At 39.8% G+C, this 15,853-nt stretch overlaps 1 protein-coding gene across 6 annotated transcripts in view; it reads right to left on the bottom strand.

Moving 5' to 3' along the window:
* The window catches only part of ASCC3 (activating signal cointegrator 1 complex subunit 3), a 261,190-nt gene extending 246,445 nt beyond the window's left edge, over window positions 1-14,745 (bottom strand). Inside the window, exons 1-2 of one of the 6 annotated variants that reach the window (XM_021390450.1) lie at window positions 14,656-14,745; window positions 10,916-11,096 (exon numbers count right to left, since the gene is read on the bottom strand). The gene's annotated coding sequence lies outside the window, so the exon portion shown is untranslated. Of the gene's footprint in view, window positions 1-1,509; window positions 2,241-10,700; window positions 10,788-10,915; window positions 11,097-12,421; window positions 12,455-14,655 lie in introns of those variants that run through there. The other 5 variants (XM_021390449.1, XM_021390453.1, XM_021390448.1 and 2 more) reach the window with 5 other exon arrangements.

Below are 15,853 nucleotides of genomic sequence, written 5' to 3'. Positions count from 1 at the left end.
AAGGAAAAAAATGTGCTACTAGGAAAACAAAGAATGCCTTAGGATGTTTTCATCTCACAGCTGCACACACAGACACACACAGCACCACACTCTAGGACTGCAGCCTACTTCTGCACATTCTTATTTCCCATGCAAAATAGGCTCATATCTATACAGCAAAACACACCTGTTCTCCAACTGAACTTGTGTTCATGCCAAGTCTTTTACAGAAAAAATTCTCAGAGTTGCTTCATTTTGAAAGGTGCCCACAGTTAAATTGTTCAATGAATTCTAATGCACAGCTACAATTTCTAGTGGTAGCAAATAAATTAGATTATTCTTGAAACAATTAATGATACCATTACAAACTTAATGACTTGCATCATTCTTAGCATGTCTGAAGACTAGCAGCCATCCAGAAATCTAATAACTTAAAATAAAAGTTACTAAAACAATTTTTGAACATTCACACACTGCACAGAATTTCCTGCTTTAATCCAATTATCGTTTTCATTTTTTTCATCTAATGACCTCATTTGTATTTTAGCTATCAACACTACAAGATAGCACAAAAGCAAATCAGTGTTCCAATCACAAAGTCACCGCCTTTTCATGTATCTTGCTTTCCAACCTAACATGAAGCTGCTTTTTGGAAAAAGCTATCACAACAGCTGATGTTCTTGAGAAATGCTATAATAAAGCTACAAAATGTGAAAACATTTTAAAAAACACAACAAAGAAAACAAACAAGTCTCTGAAGTGGATAGAGAGAACATGTTCAAATTCAAACATAGAAGCAGACATAAAAACAACCCTGTGGCTTTTGAGATATTTAGTAAATAAATGACATGTCACACCATAATAGCATAGTTCCTAGTGAAAACACACTGTCGTCACCATAAGCACAATCAAAGCAGAAAAATAGCATTCAAAATTTGAGGGAATCTATCCATACCCAACAAAAAAGATAAATCACTCAAACTGCTCCAGCAACAGCATTGCTATTAGTTGTTAAAGATGATATTTTGCCTATTTATTTTCTACTTAAATACCTTTTTTCTGTAGAATTACGGTCCTTTGCAATAAGAATATTACAATTATATTATCATGGTATATTGATTTAATTAGCCTTTCTGAAATAGCACATATAGTAATTTAAGAAAGACTGAATCCAATGTTTAAAAAGTTCACATTCCATACACACATTTAGGAGATTTAAAGCTTCTCCATCAGGTCTATCTGTTTAGAGAGTGGCTTTAAAGAAGCGTTCCTTCCTCCTTCAGTAATTGAATTCTTAACGCTTTCTAAAATAAAACACCTAGAATCCTAGAGGACTAATAAGGGCTTGTCTCCCTGAGCCCAGACGTGGCCAAACAGTCAAATTCAGCCTGAAGCCCTACAGCTGACCTTGTATTAATAAATTCTGCCCTATGCACACGTAAGTACTTTCAAAACTTGCCCTATGGAGCCTCCCTCTCCTTGCAGATATTCAAAAGCAGCCCAGAAATGGTCCTAGGCAATCTGACATACAAGGTTGTATCTGAGCAGCAGTTGAGTTAAATGACCTCCAGAGGTACCTTCCAACCTCATTCATCATGTGGTTCTGTGGTCTGAGCTGGCTGGCTTGACAGTGCAGATACCCAGGGTTTCTGTACCTCATCCCAAGGCTAACTCCATAGGTATCTCAGTGGTTGTACGCAATGCACATTCTCACAAGGGCATTGCAATCAGCCTTGCAAGGGAAGAAAACCCACAATTAGAAAACAGGATAGATACAAAAACCAGTATATGAACTTGCAAATCATTTCATAACATAGTAGAGCCAGCTGTAAATGCTGGGTCAAAAGTGCTGTGGCCATCTGACATACAACATATATTTACATGAAATAATAAATCATAAGTTGCTTTTTTTTTTTTTTAAACACAGAGCATACTGATAGAGATAACTGCTTTCAGATTGCATCAGCTACTGCTTGTCTTCCTGCAACCACCATAAGGTTACCAAATTCCTTCTGATTTGGTAGAAGTAAGCCTGTCTGCCCACAGCTTCATCTTAAACATCTGTATCAAATGATCCTGCTGGTTTGGGAATAAGGTCATCGAATCCAACTCCTGGCTCCCCTCAGCACCAGACAAAATTCAAAGCCTGTGGCTGCAAGCGTTGTCCCTGTGCCTCTTGAACTTCAGCAGCTTGGGGCTGTGCCCCAGGCAGCCTGTCCCACGCACATCACCGTCTGGTGCAGACCCTTTCCCTAACCCCCAACTGTCCCTCCTCTAACACAGCTCCATGCTGTTCCCTCGGGCCCTGTCGCTGTCACACAGAGCAGAGCTCAGCGCTGCCCCTCCGCTCCCTGTGAGGAGCTGCAGCCACCATGAGGCCTGCCCTCAGCTCCTCTGCTCTATGCTGAACAAACCAAGAGAAGTTTAACCAAGTGGAATTGAACTCTGAAACGAGTGCAACTTTACATGGCAAAAAATGTCAGGTTTTGCTACCAAATAAGGACTATTTAGACACATTCTGCCAACATACATTTTTAAAAAAAGAATAGGAGTCCACAAATACCTAGCATTATCTCAAATTTCCACTCTTTTAAAACAAACTTATATTTACACTATATTTCTGTTTGTAAAGCAAGAAAAGCAGTATTCATCTTCGCAAACTGTTCGGGAGAGGCAATATCTTTTAAAGCTTCTTTTACTTCTCCTTTTAAAAAGAAACGTGAGTTTAACACTGAAACTTTTTACGTGGAAAAGTAAAATATAAAAGCAGATTATACTCAACTAAAACAGAATTCAAGTACAAAACATTTTATTGTTTGAAGAGAAACCTAACAGTCAGCACGAATCTCGGCAGGTTTTTCCTTCATTAAACCTAGAAACATTGTTACCACTATTACAAAGGTAACCAACATTACCAGAGAAGTTTTCCACTTTATATTTTTTTTACATAAAGTTTTTCTCCTACTTCTGGCTTTCCCTTTTTTCCTGTAAGCAAATAACACAACCATCTCTTCTCCATTAAAAGAAAACAAACATCATGGTCCAACAGATTTAAAAAAAAAAACAAAAAACAACATTTACTTCAATATTTCTATACTATTTAATAAAACTAGCCAGCTGCCCTGTGGGGCTAAGAGAAGAGGATTGCTCAAATGACACACCTTTATTTTCAAGTTGTACATAAATCTTTCTCCCAAGCTCCCAAGAAAGTGGAAACAGAAATGGAAAGCAGAAGCAAAACTCCATTACAGAAGTTTGAAAAAAAACTGTTAGAAAAACAGGCATCTCAGTCAAGACACTACAGAATCTGTACAGGCAGATTTCTATTCAGAAAACCACCCCCAAGAACTTAATGTTAATCTCTGGACTCATATCCTTGTCCTTACAGTATTTCACGTGCCTACTGCATTTCTGTTTACAATGCACATATAAGCAGACACTACAACTGCACAAATGTAAGAGAACTCATGTTATTGCGTATGTATGTACAGTTTCACTTGTAATTTTGATAAACTGACCTGAAAGACAAAAAATGAATTGCAATTGTTCTACCTATGTAGGCAAGTCCACCTATATCAGTGTTGAAACTCTTGCAGGCATGAAAAAACACATTTTTGGGATTCACTTGACAAGACTAATCAAAAAGTCAAGTTAACCAGGGGGGAGCATCCCCTGAAGCGGAAACACTGATTGTAAGAGTTGCTCTGAAAGTAATGCCTCCTGTTTATTTCCAAGGAAACTACAAAGAGCACAATAAGACTACCCAGTGGAGCAAATTCTCAGCTACAAAACACTATTTTTCCAAACAGTCACTCCTATTAGCTATGCATTTTTGCCAGCATCAAGAGTCTACATGCCACACTTGTCAAAATCTGCACCAGTGGAGGTGACCCACTGTTGCTGTGTCACCACTGCTGAAACACACCACCCATTGCCTCACAGTGCTGACATCCACTGCTTGATCTCCACATACATTCAGGTAAGTACTGATGAATGTCAGTGGATGCAGTTTTTTCCCCCCCATGGAGGAATTCAATGACATCTTCATACACACTTCCATGTCAGAAACCATTTTGTCAAACTGCTACCACATGTCACACAGCAACAAAAGGTAACGGATTATTGATGGGAAAATTCAGCCTCTACTGCCATACCACCAACATCTGCCTCTGACATCGTGAGCCAACATAATGAACTAAAGGCATTACTTTCAGAGCAGACCTGGAACCAAAGTCACTATGAATGAACTGCTTAAATAATTCTGCCTCTGGTGCTTCATGACACTGCTGTTTTATACATTGCTGAATTCATCATCAAAAAAAGATGTCTAATAACTGCAATGACTTGCAAGTGGCGCATATTATTAGTTTCATCAGAAGCGGATCACAGAATTCATGCTATATTCAGTATGGTGTAAAATGAACTCTATTTTCATAGAAAAGCCACTGGAAAAGTTCACATCACTTGGAAAGACAGAATGTCAATTTTGAATTAACTGTCTTACCATATATCATGAGTCCTTGTCGAGCACTTCTGCAGCAATTAGTTATGGTTAATAAAATCACTGCACCTAGCAGACAACTCACAGTAGTTGTACAAGCATAGAGCAGCTGAGACCAAGATGCATATTTAATCTTTAAGAACAATTGTTCTATGAAAGCACTGAAGCAGAGCTGCTCATTTATAGTGAATATTAAATCTTTTTTGTGTTCAGCAATTTCATCAATAAAATTGGTAGTAACATGGGTAATGCCAGCAATCTGAAACAAGAAAAGTCCTCAAGTACTTTAAAGTAAACTACACAATTATTTTTACAAAACTGAAATGTGCAGATTTTTAGAACACTTCCAAAAAGTCACACATTCTACAGTATTATATTCTACTGTATATAGTACATTCTACAGTATCTTAGTTCAAAAAAGAAAACTTGTCATGTAGTAGATCAACTTTGGCTATCACTAAATGAAAAATTCCCAGAACTCTCAAATACAAATATACTCATTCTACTTCCAGCATCTTTTGTGATAATCATAATTTTTTTGATAGTTTTAATGAAGAATACAGAAATATGAGAAAAGTGAGCCATTACATATAATTAAAAATAACCAATTGCCCGTGCAAAAGCATCAATTTCATTAAAACAGTGCAAGTAATACTGTATAATTTGTTTGCTATATTTAGTAATGTTTGGATCATTCTTTTTCTACTTGTCTTGGTTTTTCAGTGGAAGAGGAGGCAGAAAGTTAAGGCAGAGTTTCAGGAAAAATCTTAGATAGTAACTTCAGTAACCATACCCTCAGACTGATTATTTGAGAAGGGCAAAACTTCTCAACATCAATGAAAGTTGTCACTGGGACACTACAATCACATGCACACTTCATTGCAAAGCTACAGTGAATATCTTCCTAAAGTTACCCAGCAATTGCGAGATGAAATCGGTGCATTCTATCCAGTTAACCCCTACAACAACTGTTCTAGTTCTGAATGTGCTCAGAAGACTAACTAGATGTCACAGACCTGATAAGCACCCACTGAATGTTGCTTACTAAGCTGCTGTGTTTAAGTCCTCATCAGTACATCAATATGTACATTTTTCCAAGTGTGAGTAGATTTAAGTACTGTGGTACCCCTTAATCTTTCCAATATTCCTCCTAAAAATATTTTAAAAAAATGTAGCCAGCTGCCAGACTCTCAGTTCCCAGCAACTTCTCATTGAAACAGAGTCTATCGTCTTCTCCGAGAGCTCACATACTGAGGAGGGACTTCAAACAACAGCACTTTAGGTATTTAATAATCAGAAAATGATGCTTCCTATTTGAAAATTTATTATTATTACAATTAAAAATAAGTTAAAGGAAAAAAGAGAGCTAGTACAAACATGTAATATTGCAGTGCTTTCAAACTAAAAACCAAACCCAAAGTCGCTGGTGACACTTCCTGGGCTGACTGCCTGTAGAGTTGTATGGTTTCCTATAGTGGCAAAACCAAACTATTACCTTTCCACAAGTCTTATAAACATCAGAAATGCGTGCTTGTTTTGTGAGAAAATAGAGAGGAGGGAAAAAAACATGCATTATCATTCTTGTCTGATATAGTGAGAAAGAAAATACTCCCATCATCATGTCTTCAGTAACATGATGAGGCTAGAGCAGGACTGTTTCCACCTGTAACAGTTTTGAAAGGGTCACAGGTAGCCATGTTCTGTTAGAACATACGTAAAATTTCTGTGTTTTAGACAAATTGTACCTTAAGCTAAGAAATATCCACTTTAGTCAAGATTCTCTTATTTCATAATTAAAAGTTTTTGAACTTACATTAATATTTTGCATGCCAGACATACAAACCACATCCAGATTTAAAGAATTGACTTTTGAAGACTCCCTATAAAGAAAAGTGCCATATTAAAAAGCAAATGACATAATTCATATTTCAGAGGCAGCACAGAGAAGCAAGGAGAAGTTTTCACCTGGGCACTGGCATGCGCCTGTCAACAGGTTGGGCGGTTTCTGTCTGCAATATTTAGCAAAGGTAGTAGTACATACGGAAGAGCTAAGTTCTTCATTTTAACTTTTCAGAGCCATATACATTCAAAATATTAGGGCCAGACATCACCAAGTTTGTATTCCTCACTGTGTATTATCTTTTCCTAAGTTACTAAAAATATTTTGTGTCCCTCCCACCCAGTTATTTTCCCTTTCTTATACAATCCTCCATTAGAACTTCACAGTAAAGTCCGTGATCTGGCTAGAGTGGAGATAAGCTACAGCGAAGGCTTATGTGATGCTGTGCTTTGCATTCATGGCTAAAACAGTGCTTTGGCACTGTTGCACAGTGTTTGCACAGCACTAAGCCTCATCTTCCCAGCAAGTTTAGGAGGTGACACAGCCTGGACAGCTACCCAAACTGACTAAAGGGACATCTCACATCATGTGATGTCATGCTCACCAATAAAAAAAACTCAGGAAGAGGGAAGGGCCATTCACGGTTATAGCATTTGTCTTCCCAAAGCCCTGCTTTCCCTAGAGTGTCAGGCAGGCGCCTGACAATAAGAAGTGGTGAACGAATGAAAGTCTTTTTTGCTTTGCTTGAACATAGAATCATAGAATGGCCTGGACTGAAAAACCTCAAAAGATCATCAAGTTTCAGCCCCCCTGCTGCATGCACAGTCGCCAACCACAAGACCAGGCTGCCCAGAGCCACATCCAGCTTGGCGTTGAATGCCTCCAGGAATGAGACATTCACAACCTCCTTGGGCAACCTGTTCCAGTGCCTTACCACCCTCTGAGTGAAAGCTTTTGCTTTCACTGTTAAACAGCCATTATCTCAATCCGCCAGCCCTCTTATCTTTTTTCTATTTTCTCTCCATCCTGCAGCTGTTACAGAATATTCTCCTTGAAATTGTATATGTCATGTGGTTAGAATAACCTTAAGGAATAGAAAGCACAGAAATCTCTCATTGCACTAAGCATTGTTACCACTGAACTACTTCCTTCATTACATTTTTAAGCACCTGCACTAAATACTGTGCTGGGTTGCCACAGCCAGCAGCCAAGCACCCACACAGTCACTTGCTCAGCTCCCCCTCCCCCCACAGTGGGATAGTGAAAAAAGAACAAAAATGAAGAAATCCATGAAAAAAGACATCTAGACATTTTAATAGACAAAAGGCACATACAAAAAAAAAAAGCAAAGGAAATCTCTAATCACATCCCATAGGCAGACTACTTCCTTTCCAGCCTCCAAACTGGGACACCTTAGAAGCCAACCCCTCAACCTCAGATTTTATCCTGAACATGACACTACACAGCACTTAATTTCCTGCTCACTCCCAATCTATTCAGTGGGCAAGCAGGGGGGTAAAAAGAAAGCCTTGATGCACTACAGAGCAATAGCCAAAACATTGGTGCACTATCAACACTGGTTTAGCCACAAATTCCAAGTACTATGGCTATGATAGAAGTAAACCCTAGCCCAGCCAGACCCAGTACAAGTATCCACTAGCAATGCTTTGCGCAAACAGAAGAGATCCAACTTGTCAAGGACTGATGAGCATAAAGAATGCTCCCACTATAGATCCCTGTAGGGACTTGTACTTCCAATAAACATGAAATTGTTCATTTCTGTGGTGTGATAAGGCATTCAAAGAGAGAGAATGAGTAAATACAGAATGACTGACTACTGTAAAAATCTATCCTTTTATATTTCAAACATACATATATGAGATAAATGATAAAATTGAATGTTACACTGAAAACAGTATCAAATGGAATGCCTTTCCTATGCAGAATATAATTAAATCTGGGAATTCATTGTCACAAGATGCCAAACTAAAAACTAGACTAAAGACTAAGTTCAGCTAATCCTTTCTTGATCACACTTGAAGTCAACTAATTTGGTAGGTACTGAACACAACAGCTTAAAGGCAGCTCATCACTTATTTAAATCACTGACTGCTGAAAGACAGTAGGAAAGCAAAAGCATCACTGTATGTTTGTTTCTTCTTGGTTGGGTTTTTTTGACTGGTTGGTTTGTTTTCAGAACACAACCTAAGCACCTGCTATTTGCCACTACAGGAGACAGAACTCTGGGCAAGACAAATATTTTGTGTGAAAACAGAGCTTTGGAGTCAGATGGTAACAGAGATTCTAAGGATTACAATTTGTGATTAAGGTGCCTCATGTCTCTAGAATGTACTGTCCAGCCATTATTTCCTTCTCTTAGCTCAAATTCCATCTATGACATTTCTAACAAACATCTAGCAACACATTAGAGATCATTTGTTAATTAGGTATGCTCAAACTAGAAAGTAAAGTGTCTTTTTTCTTCTTTTTCCAGGCATCAATGCATAATTTAATTTAATAAAGATCATGTAGGCTAGAAAGTGACCAATATCAATTTTGTCCGCTGTTACTAAAAAGTCAACCGGAAGAAGCTTCCTTCTACTGGTCAATATCAAGAGACTCTACCGTTGTATTTATTATGAATCTGGTTTCTAGTAAGACACATGTCATTGTAGAAAGGTGCAGTGGAGGATAACAGAAATGACCAGCCATTTAGGAGACATAACCCCACTGGGTTTCAGCAAATGTAGATTATTTATGTTACTGGGAGAAGGAACACATCTATAGCATTCAAATACATACGACAGCTACAAAAAGGAACAAGAAAATAAAATATTGAAAGTGAGCGGTGTGCAGACCTCTTTTTACTTAAAAAAAACAGGTAAGTTATAAGTACCACTTTAGGTTTAGCTTCAAAAAAGTCTCCATGAATACAGAACTGCCAGAACAAAACACTGTCATTTGACACTTAAATTATTATTTTCTTCCCGAATCAGTGGAAAAGCATATTAAAGTGATCTGATCTCCTCCAAAAGCTAAGTTAGCTTCCAGAAAAAAATTGACCAGGTCTAACTAGTAAACTAATTTGCACAGTTCATAAGGAATTTTATGAATGCTTTGTCCCACGACAAAGCATTGATGAAGTAGATGGGATTCTGTCAGCATTACCATATACCTACACATCTAAATCTTGGATGGCGTTAATTCTCTCATTGTCAGAAACAACTCAGATGTAAAGGAAATTATTTTGTTACAGTGTCTGTCAAAAGCAGTGTGTTTACTTGAACTCAGAAGCCCGCGGATACAACACGGTCTTCCTATCAAAGCCAGCCTGCATCTAAACTAATGGCTGGTTAGCTTGATTGCTTTTTCTCCTAAAAATATATAACTGCAACCTACTATGTTGGTAAGTGTTCTGGTCTCTTCTCTGGAATTTTTAACAGCTTTTCTGCTACACCAAGAACTCAAGACTATGACTGACTTGCTCTGACTCCAGAAGTAAATGAATGTAATGCAGAAGTAAAACAGAGTGCAATAGGCATGTTCAGAACTCTGCAGAAAATTGTTGATTCTATTTCAATAGTTCTATTTCACAGTCAGTCCTTTAAAAGGCTGGAAGATTGAAAGTAGTCCATTAGCATATTAAAAACAACACTAAATTAAAGATTCGGGACTTATTAAAAGCTCTATTCTTTGAATGCAAACACAATACAGTCTCCTGAAGCATCTGCATGGTAACCTGTAGGGCACTAGAGACAGTTATGTATTTCACAAGCTAAGCAGGCAGTTTACATTACCAGCCACAATGAATTAAATAGTACCTGAAAACACTGCCCAATATCACAGGTTTTGTTTGTTTGTTTTCTACTGCTCGGAGTTTATTGATACCAATAATAAGTACTGAAAGTATTCAGACCCATTCAACACCAGTGCCGTTTTCCCCTTGGCAGCAAGCCTCTTATTCCTGCTTCACTAAGCAAACTTGGGTCACAACCAAACCAGAACAGGGAAGGGAAGGTGTCAGTGTACATTCTCTGCCAGCTGCAAGGCAGCTCACACCCCAATATATGCTTGCCGAGAGCAGGCCGGGCCAGCAGCCCAACGAGCCCCAGGCCCATCCCTCGCGGCGAACCCCGCCGCACGACCCCCAGCCAGAAGGGCCGCGGGGAAAGACAGGGGCCAGCACAGGCCTCGCTGCCCCGGAGCTGGCCCCGTCAGTTAGTGGCCCGGCCACTAACATCGCGGGAGAAGAGTAAAGTTCGCCTCGGCCGCTGCGGCGACACCGGCTCTGGACCAGCTCCTCTAGAACCCAAGGACCATGCCGTCGCTGCCGCCCTCCCCGCGCATCCTCCCGACCCCCGCCCGCGCCCGGCTGCGCACCTGCCTTCCGGCTTGCCGGTTCCGCTGCCGCAAAGAGCCGACGAGGCACGACACTGCCGTAAAACGAGCAGGCGGGGCGGGGGGAGGGTGCGCCGTGCGGTCGTGGCGTGGCAGGGCAGGTTCTTTCATGGTTTTCCTGCTGATTCTGCTCCCGTGGTGGCAGCTCCCTAGCTGTCACACTCCCAGCACAGCCTGCTCAGTACCAAGTTACTCACCCCGAGGAGTGAGTCCGTGGCTCTTCCCCTGTGCACTCTCACTGAGTGCCATCACTCCATGCTTTCTGCTTCCCAGCCCCGGCTCAGGGTGGTGTGTGCATTACACTCTCGGCCGCCTCCTGCCTTATCTGTTCCGCTGCGTCCTTCAGGTGGAATGGGCCAACGGCACACCACAGTGAAGCTAGAGAGTGGATGGAGAGGGGGAAGAGTGAACGAGGAGCATGAGATAGTTTCAGGATGAAACCGAATTGAAGGAAAAAAATTGTCAGCATAAACTGTCCCATGAACACAGTCCCCCCCCAAAAAATCATAGAATTGCTCAGGTTGGAAGGGACCTTCAAGAGCATCAAGTTCAACTGCAACCTAACCATACTACTCTAACAACCCACTGCTAAATCATGTCCCTGAGCACCACATCCAAATGGTTTTTAAACACATTCAGGGATAGTGACTCAACCACCTCCCCAGGGAGCCTATTCCGGTGCTTAACAAGCCTTTCTACAAAGAAATTTCTCCTGATATCCAACTTAAACCTCCCCTGGCACAGCTTGAGGCCATTTCCCCTTGTCCACCTGTCACCAGTGAGAAGAGACCAGCCCCGCTCTCACCACAATCACCTTTCAGGTATTTGAAGAGAGCAATGAGGTCTCTCCTCAGTCTCCTCTTCCCCAGACTAAACAGCCCCAATTCCTTTAGTCACTCCTCATAGGACATATTCTCCAAGCCCTTCACAAGCCTTGCTGCCCCTCTGTGGACCTGCTCTAGCACCTCAATGTCCTTTCTGTACTGAGGCGCCCAAAACTGAACACAGTACTCGAGGAGGGCCTCACCAGTGCTGAGTACAGAGGCAGGATGACTTCCCTAGTCCTGCTCACCACACCATTCCTGACACAAGTCAGGATGCCATTGGTCTTCTTGACCACACTACTGGCTCATATTCAGCTGACTGTCCATCAGCACACCAAGGTCCCCTCCCATCAAGCAGTTTTCCAACCACTCCTCCCCAAGCCTGCAGGGTTGTCTGGAGTTGTTGTGTACTCTATCCCTTGCTAAAAATGAAACATACAAAGTTCAGAGGAATTAAATATTTTGGTTTTGGTAGATAGCCGCATGGAACTGCCTGCAGTGTTTCTAGATCACTTTTAGTGCATCAGTACTGTAAACACTGGAAAAAAACCCAGTTTTTACCAGTTCTGTTCAGTTGCCATGTTAGAAAACATCTTATGAGGTTCTGCAGGACTAACAAAGAGTAAGCAATAAAGAGGATCTCTTATAAATAGATCCTGATTACCAAAGAGTAATCAGCTATATTCTCAAAGCAAATATGTGCATTTTATAAATACAGTATCTTACATTTCTAGTGCACAGATCTCTAAGCCAAAGTTAAATGTAATCTAAAAAGAGAAGAGCATTTTCGGAGTAGCAAAGTCCTAGGCTACAGCAAGTGAGGATATGATCAAAAGCAGCAGCCACGGACACAGAAACAAAGGGAAAAAATTTCCCTACCCTTGAAGGGTCTCATACAGGCAAAGATCTCCAGCAAGATGCCCTTACCTTCACTGCCAACCCTTAAATGAGGTCTGGGAAGGGGTGGATCCTGGCTCCACCCCTTCTGGTCACTCAGGCACATTGCATACACCTGAGCTCCCCTGGGGTTGGCCCTGCCTTTCCACCAGGTGCTCAATCACTGTTTCAAGCCATGACTTAGCATTTCCACTACAGCCTGTGATGTTGGAGAAAGATGGTGGTGGTATGGTAGTAGAGATAGAATCTTTCCACCAATGTTCCATTAAACTTTGTTGGCTTAAGAGTCTAGTTGTTTGAGTTACATACTAAAGAAATGTCTCTTTTATAATGCAACTAAAACCTTCCTACTACCTGCCCTTTTCTTTAGTGTTATGGTCACGTTTCAAATGTTCCTCCAGATCCCAAGGTTGACATATCCATCCTTCTCAAGAAGAATGCAGGAAGGATTTAAGAAGATGCTGTTGGCAACATGAGGTCTTTCATCAGGACAATGTTCCAAGTGGGAGTTTCTTTGCCAGAAAGAGCACGACAATGATGCTTTCTTCCTCTCAACTTGTAATCTGGTTCTGTTTGTATATTATAACACAAACTTCTTCCTTCTTGGCTCCCGGATCAAGTCTGAGAGTAGCACAGCAGCATTCCCAACACCACTTGACACAAATGACTATTGTTTCATAGTCACCAACTGCCTTAGTTTCTCAGATGTCTACCATATGTACTATTTACCAAGTGTAGGATAAACGAGTTGCGTGTTAGCTGCGTGCATGACTATTGAACAACTGCTGGATAAATGTAACTCAGGCTAAGAGAAGACCAGACAAATTCTGAGACCTTGCATTTTCAGGTCAATACAAAACATGAGGTCATCTACTAATGGCAAAATAAAATAAAAATTACTGGGTTACATTTGTTTCCTCATCTTGAATATGTTGAAAATTAACATTTTTGTGGCTCCTTGTGTTTATTTATTTATTTTTGGCATTCACGTCTCACATTGGGAATATATCACAACCTTACTATGACTTAGCTTTCAGAGACCTTAAATGAATAAAAGGTTGTATGTATTAACCTTCTACTGCTGTTCCAAATTTAAAATTATTTTTTAAACAAATATTTTATTTAAGTGGCCTACTTTCTCAATTGTATTAATCCTGAATGTATCAATAAGATGATGTTTTATAATAAAGCTATTATCTGCTAGATTTTTTTTGTGATCCAGAAGTTCCAGACACGGCATGGAGTTCATTTCATCCAATGCATATGACTTAAAGTAGACTTATTATCCAAGTATAACAAGAAAAATATTGTTTTTATTTTATTTTTTTGAAAGCATATGATGTATAAAAATGAATGAAAATCCATCCATAAAAACTTTCATAAAGAGGACTTTATCTTGGAACAATTTATATGCTTGCTATTCAGAAATCAATGTATGAGCTCATCTGCGTTTGCTCACAAATCAGAGAAGTCACTTAAGGTTATATCCAGCTCATCCTAAAATCAGAAGAATCATACTGTAAGGGTGCCTGTGCATCTCAGTTATCAGTAAAGGGAAGCATCAAATGACCAGCTCACATGATGATGTACACACATTAATGTAATATCTAAAGCTAGCTAAAGGGAGTTATCCAAGGGTGAGGCTTCATCTTACTTATGGACTAAGATAGACAGAAATGTAAATTATGAGGTGAATTCAAGAAAAATGTACTCCTCAGGAGAAAAAAAATCCTTGTCATTTCTCCTTAAGTCATTCTTTTGATATCCACACCTTAACTAACTCCTTGTTTATTCTATTTTGAATTGTACCCAATCTTTAGCAGCATTTCTGTAGTATATAGAACAGTAGTTTACAACATTCCTATTGCTTGTTATGCTCTTAAAAAGGCTGAAAAATATCTGTCTTTTACACCAAATCCTTTCAGAATAATCAAAAATTCTGACAAGAATTTTAGAAAAAAGTTTTCATTGAAGTAGGCTTGAAATTACAGTCTGGGAAGCAAGAGACATCTGATTTTAAGTTTGCAAAATACCATGTGAGTTTACGTGAGTGAATGCTCTACTGTATTCTGCATTTCTAACTTTATTCATACATTAACCAAGCAACACTGCATTCAAAGCTGTGCTGCAAAAGAAGGTGATAGCAGTACCTTCTACTGGGATACAAGCACTATGCACCAATAGAAGGTAAGAAGAAAGAAAAAAAATCAGCTCACCCCTTCCAACCACCAGTAACAACCCAAGAGGAGTGCAGTCTCTACGCAGAAACTCACTGCTCTCTTGGCTGCTAACCCTTAAATGACAATGAGGAGAAGCAGACCAAGAGTCCACTCGTTCTGGTCACTCAGGTGCATTGCTTGCACCAGAGCTCGTTGGGTTAGCCATGCCTTCTCACCTGGTGCTCAGCCATTGGTTCAGGCTGTGATCTGGCAATTCTGCTGCAAAAGCTAAACAGGGTTTTTGGAATATAAAACAGTGAGCACTCACACACCCTGGTTCTAGTTGCTGTGAGTGCTGCCAGCTGGTGATGCTTGAATTACTATCTGTAAAAGCATTGTAATTCTCAGGCTGTTCAATTGACTCTTTTGTTTTTAACAACCAAAACAAAACTAATGTTAATATGTGAACCATGAATTTTACAGTTACTTGCTGTGCATTTCAGGTTCAGTAATGACATAGACTAGTATTTAGAATGTCTTTATCTTTACTTTGACAAGAGGAAACTCTAGAATATTGCTGTGGTTTAAAAAATTCAACACATGCAGGCTCTGTTGAAATTGCCTGACAGATATACTTGTCTTGTCGTTGATCTCTGCTGTGATGAGAGTATCACATGTTTGGAACTGAACTGCTGTCTGCAGATGCCACAGTTACCAACACTGGGATAAGACTTTTAAATTAATATTATTATGTAAGGATAATGCGGCTTCCTCGGGACGCATCCAGAGTGTCTATTGCCTGTGATTACAAAGTAATCATATTGTGCATGGCCACAAATGCAATGCCAGCAAAAGCTGGTGTATTGGAGACACTGTCATTCAAATGAGCTACAATTCTCTGCAGACATCTTGCTCCCATGGCCTTTAATACTTCATTTAAAAGTCACACAGATACTGCGAGCCATCTGTGAATTCTTGAAACTTAATACACAGTGCATCATAAGAAAATACTTCTGTAGTAGCCACTGCTTCATAAAAATTCGTAATTTAAATTTGTTCTCTGAGACCTGAGACTTTTTAATGTAATGCAGGCTATAGAAAGGGGATATATCATCCCAGTTATTACTTGTTCTTCTATGCTGCTCTGTGGCTTCAATCTTATTGTTATTATCTTCTACCAGATATGAACGTATCTTGTTTTAATATCCAGTTGTGTTTCTTTATCACAGTGAATTTTCAGAGAAATCTTTTATTT

Source organism: Numida meleagris, chromosome 3 (genome assembly GCF_002078875.1).
Source record: "Numida meleagris isolate 19003 breed g44 Domestic line chromosome 3, NumMel1.0, whole genome shotgun sequence".
Lineage (NCBI taxonomy): Eukaryota > Metazoa > Chordata > Aves > Galliformes > Numididae > Numida > Numida meleagris.
Note: the sequence above shows the minus strand (reverse complement) of the source record. Positions and strands in the feature narration are given on the sequence as shown.